The 19,755-nt window shown below is 29.7% G+C and overlaps 1 long non-coding RNA gene across 1 annotated transcript; it reads left to right on the top strand.

The window, feature by feature from the left end:
- The first annotated feature begins 3,285 nt into the window (after window positions 1-3,285).
- LOC124921684 lies at window positions 3,286-6,043 on the top strand. Its single transcript, XR_007097694.1, has 3 exons — window positions 3,286-3,831; window positions 5,551-5,608; window positions 5,731-6,043. It is a non-coding gene; the product is annotated as an uncharacterized LOC124921684 (long non-coding RNA).
- Window positions 6,044-19,755: the final 13,712 nt, after the last annotated feature.

Genomic DNA, 19,755 nt, shown 5'->3' with positions numbered 1-19,755 from the left:
TCAAGATAATCGTTTATTTATATTTATACATATATATTATCTTTATATTATATCTTTAATATATTAGATTGATTCTATTTATCAGTATTCTCTCAATTCAGATGTATTATCGTTGAATATTGGTGAATACATTGATTTCAAATATTTCCATTTGAAAGAAAAAAAAATGATAAAATCATTTCTTATTCTCTATATAGGGAAAACTTATATTACCTTTCTAGTTGAGTTTTTCATTTTTTTCATTTTTTTTAAGTTTTAAATTTGTTCAAAGTTTTATGTAACTAATGGGAACAAATTTCTTAGCATCTTCAACAAATATGATAAAAATTGTCTTTGTCTTGATTTAAGTGGTTTATATTAATGGTTGTTTCTATCTTTTATAAATTTATTTTAATATTTTAGAATACAAATTTGTCTTTTAATTTGTTTGTTTTTTAAACCATTATAACATTATTAACAACTCGCTATTTATACATTGTTCTATGCAGTGTTAATACTTTTTGTTGGCCGGTTACATCCTCGTAAAGTTACTCCAAAATTGTTAAATTAAAAATAAAACATTTTAAATTCATAACTTATTTGTTAAAAGATATATATATTCATTTTATTTATAAAAAAAATAGAACTAATAATGTTTCTTAAAAGAATTAATCAACTTTTTTATAACTTGATTTAAAATTTTAATAAAAAATTCATTTTTTTTATCAAATTATTTTCACATAATTTATATATATATATATATAATTAAATAATATATTTCATATTAAATAAAAATAAAATAATTCTAACTTTTTAATAAAAATCCTTGACATCTTAAAAAATAGAATCTTCCCGTTGCAAATTAAAAAAATAATGATGATTATAATAGTGATGACAAAATATTAATTCAAGAATGCCATATTAATAACATTTTTTTCAAAGCAAATTCCTTCGAGTAGAATAGCTTTAGCTAGTTTATTCAATCTTTGACTTCCAGTTAGAAGGAAATACCGTCAAAATAAATACGAGGTTGTCTAAGTCTTTTACCTTTAATTATGTTAAATAAATGCAATATGTTTATGATTACAATATGGCCATCTATTTACAAATACATAATTAACATGATTGTGAAAATATGTTGATAGTTTATGTTATATATTTTGTAACTTATGATTATAGGTATTCAAAATTTGTGGAGTTTTTGAGAGAGATTATTGCTTTCTTTTAAGAACTTACGTTAATTATTTTATTAATTTTTCTTTTTCTCTTTGTTTTTATTTTATTTATTTTTTATTTTTTATAATTTATTTCCGTTGTATTTAAACTAATTTCATTTTAATTTATCATAAATATTTTATAATTATTATGAAACTTTAAGAGGTGTGGAATGAATTAATTCTTCAAAATTATATATATAAATATAAATATAAATAAATAAATATATATATATATATATATATATATATATATATATATATATATATATATATATATATATATATATATATATATATATATATATATATATATATATATATATATATATATATATATATATATATATATTTGTCTAATGAGAACTAGAGGTGTTCAATATTTGGTCTGAACCGAATATCTGACCGAATTCAAATAAACCGAATTCGAATTACATTTTCGGTTTTTGAATCGAATTTTAAATCAATTCGAATTCAAATACGGTTTTCGGTTTGGTTTTCGAGTTTAGGTTTCAACTCGAAACCCAAACCGAAAACCGAATTCATTTTTATTATATATTATATAACTTATTACATATTATATATTAAATTATCATGGGTCTCCTACTAGATCCCTACATTAAATCTATAATCCCTAATTTATTTTCCCCTTTCTCTAGCTGTCCACACATTTTAACCGCCATATATTGTCGTCGTCGACACTGTTTTACTTTTGTCGTTTAATTGTCGAATATATATTAGCGTTAGTCACTAAGCTAAGTTTGCGTGATTTATATTTTTTTTATAATTTAAGTAGATAAGATCTCTTTAACAACTTATTTATTTTGTTAACTCTTTTAAAAAATTTATCTTATAGGTAGGTGATGTTCTATATTTGGTCTAAACCGAATATCCGACCGAATTCGAACCGAATTCGAATTCACCGAATTAGAATAAATCGAAATCAAATTTATTCAAATTGGTTCGGTTTTCGAATTTGCTTAAAAATTATAAAAAATCGAAAAACTCGAATCGAAAACTCGAATAATCCAAAAACCGAACCGATGAACACCCGTAATAGGAACGAGGGAGAGAATGACGTGTCAACAAAAAAAAAGGTGAAGATAAATAAGAGAAAATTTATTTTTTATTTTTTCAGCGAATCAAATTGTATCACGTATTATTTTATATTAAAAAATCTTTCATTATTATAATTAATGTATAATAATTTATTAGTTTATATGTAATTTTTTAATATTAATTTAAATATTTATTATTTTCTAGATGTTTTTGTTTATTTGTTTAATTTTCATATTTAAGATTTAGATATACTTAAGTTTTTAGTAACTAACTATTTTCCCCCTAAATATACATACTAGATACTTTAGAGAGAGTGAAAGACCCTAGTTCGACTTGGAACATTCTCCGAGAATTCGAATACAGATTGAGCCATGAACTTTGAGTTCACGATGTAAGATCTCTAAATTCTGACTCTGTCTCCAACAATTTATTTATTTAATTATCATCTGGATGTTTCGATTTTATTGTCGGATTTCCCTCGTTTCTTCTTACATGCGTTTTACTTGATTATTTGATTTCAACTTTGTCCGACTTTATAATAGTGAATGATACTATTCTTTAACCCCAAACATTCATTTCATGATTGATATATTAGGTTCACATCGTATGCGTTTGTGGAAATGTTTGAATCGAGACTTTTTTCCAGGGACATAACTGTTAGGTTTTAGCATTTATATCCTTCATACAGTCACATATATGTTTCTTTAAAAAAATTGTTGGGGGCATATTAGCTTTGTGGGGATTGATGATTTGATTTCATTCAATGAGAAACTTTTGGAAAATGGGATGAACACACTTGTTTTTTGTTTGGGACCTCAGAACCGGTGAGGCAGCACAGAAGCTAATAGATCATAAGTTGCAAGTTACTAGCATTGTGCTTAATGATTCTGATATTGTGTCAGCATTTGTTGATTGATGAATGATCAGTTCTCTCTTTTGCCTTGACTGTGGGGAGTTTGGACATAACATCTCGTTAATTGTTTATACCTTCAAATTTGAAAAAATTTCACTTGGAATTGTATTATGCTAATCCATCACTTAAGTTTCAAATTGAATGCTGAAGCGCAGTTTCCTTTAGAATACAAGAAATGATAGAAACAAGTGTTCTGATATTTTTTTATTTACCATGTATGTGTAGTTGTTCTTGACATAGTAGATTTTGATACGAAATGGAGGCAAATACCAATTTTTCTCTGCTCTTAACAATTTTATATTTACATAAATTAAAATTTTCAACTTTCACATCTACACATTGGAAGACAAAATTAAATCATGCACTGTTAAAGAACAAATATGAGTACATAATAATAAACAGTGAAGAACAGGATAATGATTTAAAGAAAAATAATTCATGTTGCACTGCAGAAAGATTAAGGTTTACACAGCTCCTTCAATTTGTATGCTTAACAATTGGTTCTACTTTGTCCTGTTGTACGCTACATGTTATCTTTTTACAATTCACATCCTTGTTATTGCACGCTAAGAAGATGGAGAAATGGTCAAGTTGTTGAAGATTGGGAGGCTCATAACGTTTCAATACATGCTGTTAGTTAATTGCCATCAGGGGAGCTTGTAACAGGTTAGCTTATAACACCTTAATTTTATTTTTTGAATTATATGCTATAGTTTGATCACATTGTGGAATCACAGACAAGTTTTTGCTTCTTCCTTTTTACTCCATTTATCATATAAACCTTGAGCATTTTTGATAACTCTGTTTGACAATACTATTGTTGAACATTCAATGAGGTAAGGAGCACAAAAACTAAACACTAAACTCAGTCTAAGCAACACACAACCCAAACATAAACAACTCAACAACAACAATGAGTTATGTTCAATGGAGTGTTGGTAGAAGAGAATCTAATAAACAATAAGTAAAGAACACCACACGATCAAGTTTACTGTAGAATCTTTTTTTCACTCTCAATAATAGACAAAAACTCTTGTCTTTTTCTCTCAAATGTTCTTCACTCATATAACAACAATGCTACCAAGTTTCACATAAAACCAACTCTCATTCGTCTGTTAGCTAATTGAAAAAAATATCCTTTTATAGTGGAATTTAGGTGGGTATCTTTTGAAATTGAAAAGATATTCTTCCAGCTGTCCGATTTAAGTTTGTTTTGGTGAAAATCATCTCTAGTTACATCCCAACATGTACAAATTAATTCCAATAATTAATATCAAGTTTGTCATATGTCATGATCAATTGAATTTCAAGTTGGCAACTATCGGGCAGCCTACAATCTGCCTGTATGCCTTGTGTTCTTCAAAACACAACTTCTTCTTCTTGTCAGCAAATCAATTCTTCTTGTCTCCATTTTCTTAGGGCATGATATCAATCATCATCCCATTCTCAGCAACTATGTTGCCTTTAATTTGAAGAAATCATGTTTTTACAATCTTATTTTTTCATCTACAATCGAGGTTCGAGGTTCAAGTGACGCCACACTAAATCTTTGGAAAGGAAAGGCGCACATGTATATACAATTTTTCTCTATTCTAACATGGTATAAGAGCCAAAGTTTTGTTTTTGAACTACAAAATCTAGTGTTACGTTGACTCCATAAATGGTTACTTTCGTAATTGATGAAAGACTCTAATAAAGCTCTATTAATTATTATTATATTTTTTTAATAATATTTTTTCTTGTAAATAATTTTGTTGATATTCTTATTTTCTTCGGCTTCTCTGAGTTTTGTTTCAGTTGTTGTTTTATCCCAGTAGTTAATGCCCGTATTTTTATTGGTCTTAATCCAATCATATGTGTTTTTTTACTGGTTATTTACTCAACACATTATCATCATTTCGTTAGGATGAGTTTTTTTTCAAGTGTTGTTTCACCCCAGCATTCTATGCCCATGGGATTCTACCTTTTTCGTCGGTTTTCTTTTATGCAACACAATGACATCCCATCGTTGGATAGATCTCGAGACTCACAAGTAATTTTGGAGTTCATTCGGTTGTTGTCTCACCCCAACATTTAATGTCCATGGAATTCTACATCTTCGCTAGTTTATCAGTCAACACACTGTCATCCTGTAACTTGATGGAGCTCACGAGTTTTTAAAACTTGAAGAATACATCATTAACATTTTAACATCTCGTCTTCAACTTCAAATTGTTCAAGTTCTTTTAATCTTTAGTTTGAGGAGAGATGTTATAATATAAAGATAATATATCGGTAAGCTATTATGATTATAATAAATTGTGATTATTGATATGTCTATATAACTAAATATATCGTTCAATAAAATCTTTTTCTAGACATAACCTATGTAACCTCGTGTTGCAGAAACTCATCTAGTTCGACACTCAACTTCTTCGTTCAAATCCAATCTTGATAAGACCAGGTTCATTCTAAACCCCTTTGATTGTTATAATCTTTTTAATGTTTTAATGAATACATGTTGTCTTCATACTTATGTCCCAACATGTTCATTTTTAGTAATTCATTTTTATTGCAATAAGGTAGAACCAAATTTAGCGAACAGTTGGGACACCCATTGGAAGGTATTGCGGGTTGGATAACTATGCAGATCACTAGAGTCAACAGCTTGAAAGATGATTAACCACTTTCAGAGGATAACCTCATTTTTTCTCAACCCTAGGACAAAACTCACTTGTTTTCCACCCTAAGCCTGTTAAACTTCATGTGGTCTTGATGAATGTGGATGGAGATTCGAAGACAAACCCAATGTGTTATATTAAACTGCTTATGTTCTTGTTTATCACATTTATCTTCTAATAAATCATCACATAATAACAATCTCTATTCAAAATATCAATTTGATATTTCAAAATTTAGTTGCTATTGAGACGTTAGCGATTACTACTTTTATAAAATGGTTGATATTAATTAATACATAACTAGTACCTAGATATTAAAATTTGATTACTTTTAATTATTATTGAGCTAATTAAATAGAATTCTCTAAATTGGTTAATTAAACATTTTTTAGTGTCTACTTAATTACTATTTTAATTAAGCACATTCTTATCCATAATTTCAATTAATGATAATTGCCAACTAAATTTCATCAAAAATATTCATTAATTGAAATTATCATAAACATTTTACTTAGGTCAGTAGTTTAGGCAAATAGGGTATATCAAAATTCAAAGATAAAATTAACGATTTTAAAATAAAGTAAGTTTCATAACCACTTCGGTTTCATAACCACTCCACCGATCCCAAATACCGGGATACGTCTATGTGCTTATTTTATAATTTGTTTATTCTATTCTTCAACTTTATTTTTTTTTCTTTTATCTACTCCATTTCTTTTTGTTTTTCATCTCTCTAAAGATGTAACATTCGAATAAAATTCAAAATAATCTTTTTCCATCCAGTTTAATCACAAGTTAAATAGATTAACAAGTTTTATGCCAAATATAGTTCATTGATTATCTCAGGTTGAACGATTATGGTGTTTGTGTAAATGAATTATGTAGTTGAAGTTTTTCCTTATCGTAACTAGACACTTACTCATTCCTCTTCATTTTCTTAGTTTAGAACTATAATTAAATTCATCCCCTCTTTAAAAATGATCAAAAGGCTTGACGTATTTAAATTTTTAAATGGCGACTCAAATGGGATACCGATATGTTTCAAAACTAACCCTCATAAACAAATTATATTTCTATTTTTGTTTTTCTTTCATCTATAGGATGTAAGACGAGAGAAAAAATATGATAAGAGTAAAATCGCAGGAGTATTTAAAAACGTTACACCTTGTTAGGTGAGGATAAGATGTCTGTTAATCATTCCAAAGAGAAAAATCTTGAGATCTTTGAGAAAGCTAATTCAATAATAATTTTGAGCTTGGGTGAAAGGGGTTGAGGGAAGTATCAAAGAAGACCACGACTGGTGTGATGCACTTTGGCTAAGGTTAGAGTGTATCTACGTGACCAAATCTTTGGTTAAAAGACTTCTATACAAGAGGAAGCTCTTTGGATACATTATGGAAGTCAGAAAGTCCATGGAGGAGAACTTGGATGATTTTATGATAATCATACTTGATATGAAGAACATTAATGAAAAGGTTGCTAAAAATCACTTTGAGATTCTTAATCAAATTTTGTTGATACAATGATATATGGGCGAGAGTTCATACCCTTTGAATATATGTCTAAAGTGCATTGTTTTCCAAGGAGATGATGAAATTGTTAGATATGGGTAAGGACCATGGTGAGGCTCTAATTGCAAGATGAAGACTAATTAAGAAAGAACAATAGAATAATAAGATGGAAGGATCTGATGGAGCTAGATCCAAGTCAAAAGGGAAGTACATTGTGTAATTTTAATGCCAAGAAGAGGGTATTTTAAAAGAATTGTCCCAAGTTGAAGTGAGATGAAAATAACATGATGAAATCTATTACAAATGGTGAAGAATGATGCAAATTTGGTTTATGATAATGATTCTTATGTTCTGGTCATTTTATCCATCTATATAGAATAAGGTTGGATCCTAGACTCAGGTGTTCTTCTTACATGATTGTGCTTAAGAAGAGGTTGTTGGGAAGGAGTTTGACATGAAGAATTTGGAGAAGGCTAGAAGATTGTTGGGTATGGAGATCAAGAGGAACATTGTCCAAGGCTTGCTACACATTGGACAATAAAGCTATTTACAAAAGGTATGTCCGGAGTCTCTATGACTAATTGGAAAGGGGTATCCACTCTTATGGCTTCTTATATCAATGGAATTTTGTAATGTCACATGTTGAACAATGAGACATTTTACTTTTATAAAAGTATAAATAATTTGTAAAACTCTATTTGGTTGTCCATTATCTGTGATAGATCAAATTACAAGTATTAACCAAGACAGTATCTATAGTACAATCATTGTAATTTTCTGAATATAAGTTGTAATTAGTAAAAAAATAAATTTCTAACTCTTTTTTCCAACATAAAATTTGTATTTTAGATTATGATCTTTTAAAACACATTTATCTTTAGTAAATACATATTAATGTACTTTTTTTGTCTTTAATAAGTCCTGCAACTCACATAAGACTGTATTTAATGTCTGATGTTATAAACACATTAAAGTATGATGTTATTAGCACATTTTTAAGAATGATTTTATCATTTAATCTGAAATCTCCAATATTCTAATTAATGGTTTAGTGTGAATCATCAGAAAAGAAAAAGAAAAGTGTTATAAGTTAGCATAATTTGGTCATTTATAGCTACTAGCTCCAAGTCTATTAACCATTTATTTATTTTATTTTCTATATATGTATATTCATGCTCATATTAAGTTCATATCAAGTGAATGAAAAACAATTAAAAGACTTATTTGCTGCGAATTCTATCTTTTTTTTTTTGAAATTTCAGCACAATTCTTTTTCATTTTACTCACGTTTTAATCAATATTTGATTACATTGTATTCTATTTTGCTCAATTTCCACTAATCTATCATCATCATCATTCAAAAAGGGTGTATTGACTTCATTCTAGGAACATGTATCCAATTCGGCCAGGCAGTGTATTGACATCTGCATATACTTCATTGTCCCTTTTAGGATTTTTCCACAATAATAGATAATCCAGAATCTTGAACTAGTCGTTGATCTGGTTTCTCGATTGAACTTGTCGTTTCTTGCTCTATACCATATGAAACTTTGAATATGAACAATTATATGCGATTGTCTTCCTTCACCAACACAAGATCGATGAAGCGTTGGTCGTCCCGCAGAAGAAAATTTGGGAATTTTTATTAAAACAAGTGGTTTGTGAAAATTTAATGTCTTTTACACATATAGGGTCATTTGTCTAAAATCCCTATACATCAATTAAGTCCTCAGAGAACCTAAACAATTAGTTTCCCTGTAATTAATTCTATAAAAAAACAGTCAAAGAATGTTAGTAGGTAAAATACACTTATCTTATCTTGATATCATTTATCCTTTTCAGATGGTGGCTGTCCCTTGGTTTTGCAATATTGGAGGCTTTAATTCTTTTTTATTGTTCTCTACCATATTCCCTATACTCTGCTAGTTTCAGGTAATTTATTTGTCAGTCCATGTTAACAAGTCAAGCTTTGAGTAATTATTTGATATCCATACTCAAGTGTAGTTAATCAATTTTTTAAACTACATTGCATAAATTAGTTGTTAAATGTAAAATGATAAATATGCTCTAGGACTGGGTTTTCATCCCTTCTGGAAATGGACAGAAATGTTTTTCTCCTTCCCCTAAAATGAGGTGTGATATCCCCTGATCAATTTTGGTTTTGTCATATTGGAAATATAGTTAGGGCCACTAAGTGAGGATGTGACAAATAGGTGGTTAGTAATACATTCCTATAAAGGGTAAAATTACAAAAATAATGTTCATCTAAATTAATATAGGTAATGTATATCAACAATATGATATTTAAAGATTTTTAATCAACCATATCTACATTATCATAGAGTTGACCATTATGTAGATATTCACTAAAAAAATTATTAAAATAATCATATGTTATAACATCTTTATTTATAAAAAAAAAAATAAGTCATAATGATTAAATTGCTCTTAAATCTAAATCTATTAGAACTCATTAAAACATAAACTATAAATAAATTTGAACTTAAACGTATATATTCTCCAGCAACTTTTTACTATATCTAATGAATCAAACTTGCAGTCTATAGTTTTTATATAATCTAACTCGCAACTAGATTTTGCTTCTCTTTTTTGTGACGAACTTTATTCGACTTCACATTTCTTCTTACAATCAAAAACTACATTGACATATCTTTGCTCAAATTCAACAGTAAACATAGGTCACTCATCTTATCTCGAATCTTACACATTCAACCATTTTGAAACTCAAATTCTAGCATTCTATCAATTAGGCTTTAACTCAAATGTATTAGCAATTAAAAAATTTACTTCCAACTTAATAACTCTTTCTATTTTCCTCTATCATGCTTCCAGTGATTTCCTTTGATTGTTTGAAAAAGATTATGAATCTAACTCCACTAGTTCAATTCTATCAAAATTTTATTGACTTGTGATCGAACTTCACTTGCTCGATTCCACCGAATTTCACTCGTGTTTGATCGAGTTTCACTCGTTTCATTCAAACGGATTTTACTTGTTTGTGATCAAATTTTACTACTTCGATTTTATCGATTTTCATTTGTTTGCGATCAAACTTCACTCGTTCGATTCCAATGAATTTTACTTATTCGTGTTCTATTATGCAATAACTTCTTACACTATCTAATGAATCAAAATTGTCATGTAGCATCTTGTGATCTTACTTCTCTTTTGGTGATCGAACTGCGATTCAACTTCACATTACTTTTCACAAAAACAATATTGACATCTCTTTGTTCAAGCTCAAGACCTAGTAAACATTTGTCACTCATCTTACACACTTATCTATCTTAAAACTTCCTACCTTACTTAAGGTAATCATCTTTTAATAATTTAGTCTTCAACTCAAAGCTATTAGCAATTCAAAAAGTTCCCTTTAAACTTACTTTTTCCAATTTCCTTTGCATTGCTTTCAATGAATTCCATTGTTTTTTATAAACGATTTCAAATCAAACTTCACTCGTTCGATTCTACCAAAATTTTATTAATTTGTGATCGAACTTTACTCGTTTCTATTTAATTTTGCTTGTTCTTGATCGAACTTCACTCATTTGATTCAACTGGATTTTACTTTTTTTGTGATAGAATTTTATTTGTTCGATTACATCAATTTTTATTTGTTCGCGATCAAACTTCACTCAATCGATTTTTAACAAATTTATTTGTTCACAATCAATTCTGTAACAACTTTTTACTCTATCATTTTTCTCTAATCTAACTCGCAAGTAGACATGTAACATTTGTGATCTTGATTCTTTTTTTGTGATCGAACTACGATTAGACTTCACATTTTTTTTCACAAATGAAAACAACATTTACATTTCTGAGTAAACATTTGTCACTCATCTTGTCTAAAATCTTACACACTCAACCATTTTGAAATCTCAAACTTTAGCTTAAGACAATCAACTTATACTCAATTATCTTCAATTAAAATCTCCTAACAATTCAAAATTTTCTCTTCAAACTTAATAACTCTTTCCAATTTCCTCTACCATGCATGCTTCAAATGATTTTCATTGTTTCTTTAATAAAGACCCTGAATCAAATTTTACTCATTGGATCATACACAAATTTTATTAATTTGTGATCGAACTTCACTTACTCGATTTATCCGAATTTCACACGTTCTTGATCGAACTTCACTCGTTTGATTCAAGCGGATTTTAATTGATCGTGATCGCTCGATCAATTCCATCAATTTTTATTTCTTCGCGATCAAACATCAGTCGTCCGATACCAACGAACTTTACTTTTTCGCATTCTATTATGCAATAACTTTGTACTCTATCTAATGAATCAAATTAACTTGTCATGTAGTATCATGTGTTCTTGTTTCTCTTTTGGTGATCAAATTGCGATTCAACTTCATATTTCTTTTCACAAACGAAAACAATAGACTTTCTTTGTTCAAACTCAAGACATAGTAAACACTTGTCACTCATTTGTCTTGAATCTTACACACTCAACCATCAAACCTCATACTTTAGATTATTGTAATCATTCAGTCATCAACTCAAAACTATTACCAATTCAAAATTTTCCCTTCAAATGTATTAACTTTCTCCAATTTTCTGTACTTTGCTTCTAGTGAATTTCTTTAAAAAAGATTTTGAATCCAAGTTCGATTCTACCAAAATTTTATTAACTTGTGATCGATCTTTACTCGCTCATTCCACCGAATTTCACTCATTCTTGATCGAACTTCATTCATTTCAGTCAAGTAAATTTTACTTGTTTGTGATCGAATTTTACTCGTTTGATTTCATCGATTTTCATTTGTTCGTATTATGTAACAACTTCTTCCTCTATCTAATTAATAAAAAAATTCCATGTAGTATATTGTGACCTTACATCTCTTTTGGTGATCGAATTGCGATTTAACTTCATATTTATGTTCACAATCAAATACAATATTTACATATGTTTGTTCAAACTCAAGACCTAGTAAACACTTGTCACACATCTTGTATTGAATCTTACACACTCAACCATTTTGAAATATCATACTTTATCATAAGTTAATCATCTTGTAATCATTTAGTCTTCAACTCAAAGCTATTAGTAATTCAAAATTTTTCTTTCTAACTTAATAACTTTTAACAATTTCCTTTACCATGCTTCCAATGAATTCCATTGTTTTTTTTTAAAAGATTTCAAATCAAACTTCACTATTTTACAACAACTTTATTAATTTGTGATTGAACTTTACTTGTTTGGTTCCACCGAATTTTACTAGTTCGATTTAAGTGGATTTTATTTGTTCGTGATCGAATTTTATTAGTTCAATTTTATCAATTTTTATTTGTACGCAATCAAACTTCACATGTTCTATGCTAACAAATTTAAGTATATTATGTAACAACTTCTTACTCTCTATCTAATGAATCAAAATTGTGATATTTCATTTTTCTCTAATATAACTGGAGAATACACCTGTAGAATCTTGTGATTTTGCTTCTCCTCTGCTGCGATTCGACTTCACATTTTTTTCACAATAAAAACAACATTGATATCTCTTTGTTCATGCTCAAGACCTAGTAACATTGTCACTCATCTTGTTTAGAATCTTACACATTCCATAATCTTGAAAAATCATACTTTAGATTAAGACAATCAATTTGTAATCAATTATCTTCTACTTAAAGCTAATAGCAATTCAAAATTTTCCCTTCAAACTTAATAACTCAATACAATTTTCTCTACCATGCTTCCAATTGATTTTCATTTGTTTCTTTAAAACAAATTCCGAATCAAACTTCACTCCTTCGATTCTACCAGAATTTTATTAATTTGTGATTGAACTTCACTCACCTGATTTCACCAAATTTCACTTGTTCTTGATCAAAGTTCACTTGTTTGATTCAAGCGAATCTTACTTCTAATTCCATCATGAACCGGATATGCATCTTCGCTTGTTCTCTAAATTGCACTTCCAGCATGAACTTCTAATTGAACTTATGAAACTCGCGGACAATCCAAATCTGCTTCAGCTGTAAACTTCACAAGCGGGAAGATAATAGACTTCAACTCAACTTCAAATTTGCATACGAATGTCGCTTCTGATCTAGTTCGATCAGCTCTATTCTCATAATTCTGTTTATGCTATTCCAATAAAATATTTTGAATTATAAAATGAATTGACTTGTGATAACACGATTTCATTTATTTCACTTCTAAAGTATAAACCTTCATCAGATGCGAGGAAAGATGCTTAAATATATAGTTAAGATAACAATTAGAACAAAAGCTAAACCTAGCCTGAAATCAAAAAATAATATCTGAATGATATAAAAAAAAAAAAATCTGAAATGAGGAAGAGAAGAACTACAATTATAGTAATAACCGACAATTTAGATGATGATAGAATTAGATTATATTAATAAAACGAGATTGAATAGTAAAGGATGGCATATATATATAGAACCTTAAAAAGATTCAGAATAATTCTCAAATGCCTCTAGATTCTAAACTAGGTAGGGTTATGCATCTTAGTTGCTTATAAGAAGATAATCTAATCTAATCTAATCTAATCTAATCTAATCGGCCTTATGTTATTTCTTAGATATCATCCCAATCACCTTACTGATTTCCTGCCAATAGTTATGTTGGCTTAACTAATTACTTGGTGGAGACTTAGGTAGTGATGTTACATTATTTCTCATTTCCTTACTGGGCCGATTGAATTACCCGCCTCTTATTCTAGGGTTAATAACCCTAACCCTACTTATACTCTTGTAACACAATCTTATGTTTAAGTCATATCTTAATTCAAAGAGGGCATTTTATGTGGTTCGCGCGAGTAATAACCATCCAATATTAAATATCTTATTAAAAAAGAGTTATGATCTTGACACCTTCATCATGAAGGAGTGACAAGGGTTTTGTTATTTAGGATGTGTCAAAAATTTGTATTTCAGCTATATATACTTCCTTGAGGATAAGCAATATTTGAGAAGGGGAATAATGTTATGAGGGGTAGCTAGGGTTAGGGCCACTAATGACGTCATGTCAAATAAACAGTTAAGAGTTACAAATTAGTTAACAAATCAACCCTATAAAATAGTGAATAATGGCGGGAGGAGTATGGTGAAAAATGTAGTTAATGAATTCTAATTTTCGTCCTAAGTGTAATTCTTCTTTCTTCTCTCCTAGGATAAGGGCTATTTGGAGAAGGTCATGCATTTACTGATGTAGTCATTGCTTTGATTTTCTCAGATCTTTTAATTTTAACAATCCAGAGACCTTTATGACTCCTAGACTTGCCACATTGCTATATTAAGCATGTAATGGTGACAACTTTTTTGTTGGTGTGTGGTGAAACGACTATGACATGGATTAGCAATACACTAACATAATCTGGATTTGGTACTTTCCTTTACATTTGAGATTCTTCTCTTTGTACCCAGTTATTCTTATTTCAATGTTGCCAAACATATTGAATTGCTTCATATAAGAGAACACTAGTGGAAAAAGAGGCTTCGGTAACGAAGTTTAGTAACGACGTTATAGCGCCCTTACTGATATTCGAATGGGCATTATCTTGTTCTATTAGAAGCAAAAACTAAATAATGGTAGGGATATAAATGAAAGATAATTTGTGGTAGACAAGCAATTAACTTTTTTGTTTAATGAACATTCAAAGAAAAGGTTTTATCCAAATAGGATATTCATGTTTGTATTGAGTCTATTGATTAGCCATTTTATCCCAAGGTTTGAAACATACATATATTATCATTATTCAGTCATAGTGATTTTTATCCACCTGGAATATGTCAGAAATCACTAAAATAAGAAAAATAATAAAAGAAAAATAAGAATACATATCTTTCTAACTAAAATAGGATGGAATGAGTATTAAGTTGTTATATAATTACATAGGAGAAAACTGCTTTAATGTGATAACACTCTGGTCAAATAAATTAAAATATATTAGGAGAGATTTAAGGGTTACTACATTAACCCTAGGATGTGATGAGGTGGCAGAATAGTTAAATAAACTGCTGTGTTAGTTATTAGCAGCTGAATTACATGAGATAGGGTTAGGTTATTACATTAACTGAAGAAATTGTCAAACTAGAGCTTATAACCTAATAATGATAACTACCTATTAACATATTTTTTTTTATTAACACACAAAAATAGATAAATAACGGTTGTGGTAGTTAACAGTTGGATTAGTTAACTAACAGATAGAGCATTTCCGAGACCGTTAACAATTATGACGGTTAACCTTTACAGTTATAACAATTCAAGAATGGTTATAGAGAACCTACCTTTAAATGAGTGAACATTGGAAAGCAAGGATATATATGTAAATGTAATTGATGATTCCAATCACTGTTTAGGTTTTATCTTCTCTCCTAAGTGTATCTTACCCTAGGATTAAGGTTATCCCAATCTGTAATTCTTCCCTACTAGCTAGGGTTTCTCTCCTCATCTCAATCTAATGATATGTACAAGACCTTTTTCTTCTCATCTAATTTAATAATTATCACTATGCATTAGACAGATTTCACGTGTATAAATAGGTGTAACTATTGTGATGATTCTAAGGTCTAGAGATTTTGTTTAACTTACCTTATTTATATATTGGGTAAGTTTACTCCAATACATATTGTACATAAGAGAAATTCTTTCAAATAAATACTAATATAAAATGGTAGAGATAGATGTAAGTAATGAATACAAAATAGAAGAAGTTTTAACCAATAAATATCTAAATAATTGGGGAGTTGTTTATTCTATAGATATTTCATTGAATAAATGTACAACTAATTTGAAGTTATGTTATAACGTCTATATGTATAAGAGTGTATCAAAACTCATAATGACTATTACTAATGCAATCAACCACATGTGTGGAGATCGAAGCACGTCCTTGGAGCTAAATGAGTCAATATGTAGAAATGTTTCCTTTCGATACGAGTCAAAGTTAGCGGTAAAAGGAACATGTAAGATTCTCACACGTTTGAAGAAGGTAAGTCATTAATTCATCTCAAATGTCTACTATGTGCCAAACATGAAGAATAATATTCTTAGTCTGGGACAATTGTTAAAAAAAGATTATGACATCCACATGAAGGAACATAACCTATACAAGAGATGATAAAAATAACTTGATTGTCAATGCGCATATGTCAAGAATCACATGTTTCTTCTAAACATTCAAAATGATGTAGCAAAGTGTCTCAAAACTTGCTATAGCGAACCATCATGGTTGTTACGATTCGGGCATACTAACTTTTACATTCTTGAACTTCTAGCGAATAAAAAGATGGTGAAAGGTCTACTTTCATCCACAATCCAGACCAACTGTATGAAATATGCCTACTTGGAAGTAATTGTTGAAGAATTTTTCAAAAGAGTCAACATCAAGAGCTACAAAGTCACTTAACTCATACTCACTAATGTGTGTGAATTAATCAATCCAAGTTTCTTCTCATAATTATAGATGACTTTCAAGGAAAATGTGGGTGTACTTTTTAAAGAAGAAGTATAAGGTGTTCGAAAATTTCAAGAAGTTAAAAACTCTTGTAGAGAAAGAAAGTGGTATTTCCATTAAGGCCATGAGATTTGATCATGGAGGAGAGTTCACATCAAAGAAGTTCAATAAGTACGGTGACGACCATGATTTGTCGTCCATTAATAGTTTCAAGATCCCTAAAAAAAATGGAGTAGCTGGGAGGAAGAATCAAACTATATTGAATATGGCTCGATGCAATGCTTAAGAGCACACAAATGTCTAAGGAGTTTTGGGCTGAAGTTGTGGCATGTGCGGTGTATTTAATGAATCCCTCTCTAACAAGAACTATGCAAGAGAATACACCACAAGAAACATTGAGTGGAAGAAAACTAGGGATCTCTCATCTTAAATTCTTTGTAAGCATTATATATGCTCATGTTTCAGATAAACAAAGAACGAAGCATAGTGATAAAAACAAGAAGCTCGTGTTCATAGGCTACGACTCAAGTTCCAAAAGCTATAAACTCTATAATCCAATCAATGAGAAAATTGTCATATGTTGCGATGTGGAGTTTGATGAAAACGATACTCGATATTAGAACATTCAAGAAGAGGAGTACAACTCTCTTACTTATTTTGAAAAGTGAGGTGTATTAGAGCATTCAAGAATAGAAAAGCTTGAAAAGTCTACTCCACCTATTTTACCGATGCCAAGTTTGTCCGAAGCAAGCTCAAGTGAAAGAATGTCTGGACGTGTAGAATTAAGGAGGAAATATCGTGGTCATTAAAAAATATACTCAAATTGAGGCAGAATGCGGGACATATGTATCAGGTTTGGTTCGGTAATGGAAGAGGTACACAATTCTAGTATGACCCCTAGTTTGAAGGAACACCAATCATTAGAAAAATATAATTTAATAATGTGTGGATTAGAAGAGAACATCAAATGCGTTAGAAATATTAGTGAGGGTGGATGCAATGATCTTCTAAGGATTATTTCAAAAGGGGTGAAGATTCTAGATGCAATTAACCATATTTCGTTTCAAGATCGGGTTGATTTGTATCAATGGAAAGTGATGAAAATAGCAAGTTCATAACGGGATAACGGGATTGACATGACAGTGTATACGAAGCTGGGGCAATTAGTTGACTGGGATCATTATGTATTGTCCTAAAAAATCATACCTGTAAATCATACTTGTCAACAGTGAGGGACTTTACGATGTAATTGAAAATCAAAATGACATTACTATATTTTGTCATTTTTGGTGATTCTAAACCTCTTAGTTATCAAGAGGTGGTGAAAAACGAAAAATAGAAAGTTGCCATGGATGGAGAAATTAATTTAATGATAAAGAATGACAAATGGGAATTTTGTTATACTTCCACAAGGACACAAGACAATTGGAGTTAAAGGGCCGTACAAAACATAAACACAGAGGAATGTTAAGGGAGATGTGGTGAGATATAAAGTAAGACTCGTAGTAAAAGGCTATAGTCAAAGAAAATGTATTGATTATGATGAAATATTTTCTCATGTTACTCATCTTGAAACTATTAGACTAATCATTTTTTGGCAACCCAAAGTAGATGGAAGATCTACTAAATGAATGTTAAGTCGGCATTTTTGAATGTCTTCATCGATGAAGAAGTCTATATTGAGAAACCATTGGGCTATAGAGTGGAAGGCCATAAAGAAAAAGTATTAAAGCTAAAGAAGGTATTATACGGTCTAAAGCAAACAACGAGAGCATGGAATGTTCCAGTTGACCAATACTTTCAAGACAAGAATTTTATCAAAAGTCCATATGAGCATGCACTCTATATCAAAACTAGAGGTCATGATATTTTGATTGTGTGCTTATATGTGGACTAATTGATATTTAGTAGGAATAATCCAGAGATGTTCAACGAATTTGAAAGAGATATGACCAAAGAATATGAGATGACAAATATTGGTCAAATGACATACTATATTGGCAAAGAAGTAAAGCAAGAAGATGAAGGAATATTCATCATTTTAGAAAGTTATGCTAAATTAGTCTCAAGAAGATGAGATGGAGGATGCTAATTTAGTTGGTACACCGAAGCAATGTGCCATAAGTTGAGCAAGGATGACAAAGGAGAAAATGTAGCTTCAACTCTCTATAGAAGTCTCGTTGGACGTTCATGCTATCTGACTTGTACAATATCATATTTTCTCTATAGTGTTGGAGTCGTTAGTTGTTATATGGAAGTTTCAATGGTCACACACTTCAATGTTGTGAAGAGAATCATCTGATACATTAAAGGTACAACCAAATTTTATATATATTATTCTTCTTTTAACAACTATGAGATTGTTGGCTATAGTGATAACGATTGGAGTGGAGATTTGGATGATCGAAATAGTACTATTGGGCGTGGGAGAAATAACTTTTATATTAATGTTCAAGAAGCAACCAATCATCACATTGTCTACATGTGAAGCATAATATGTTGAATATTATACCCTGTGTATGTCATGTAATCTGGCTTAAACATCTAATGAAGGAATTGAAAACATCATGTCAAGAGCCTATGTAGATAGGCATTGACAATAAATCATCAATGATCCTAACAAAGAATCTTGTCTTCCATGAAATGAGCAAACACATAGACACTTGCTATCAAGTGCATCGAAAAAAATAAGTTAAACTAATAGACACTTGCTATCAAGTGCATCGAAAAAAATAAGTTAAACTAAAATACATAAAGTCTCAAGATCAAATAGCCGACATATTTACAAAACCACTAAAGCAAGAAACATTTGTTAAGATAAGAAAAATGCTAGGAGTTAAAAATCAAGTTGAATTTTGATGCTTTGAGTTAGTCTTAGTTTGTCTTGTATTAACCCAAATATTTTAATATTTCAAAAGATTTTAGATAAATCTTAATTTGAAACCCACTAAAGGAT

The sequence above is a fragment of the Impatiens glandulifera genome, chromosome 1 (assembly GCF_907164915.1).
Source record: "Impatiens glandulifera chromosome 1, dImpGla2.1, whole genome shotgun sequence".
In the NCBI taxonomy this organism is placed as follows: domain Eukaryota; kingdom Viridiplantae; phylum Streptophyta; class Magnoliopsida; order Ericales; family Balsaminaceae; genus Impatiens; species Impatiens glandulifera.
The sequence above is the reverse complement of the archived record's forward strand: the minus strand, read 5'-3'. Positions and strand labels throughout refer to the sequence as shown.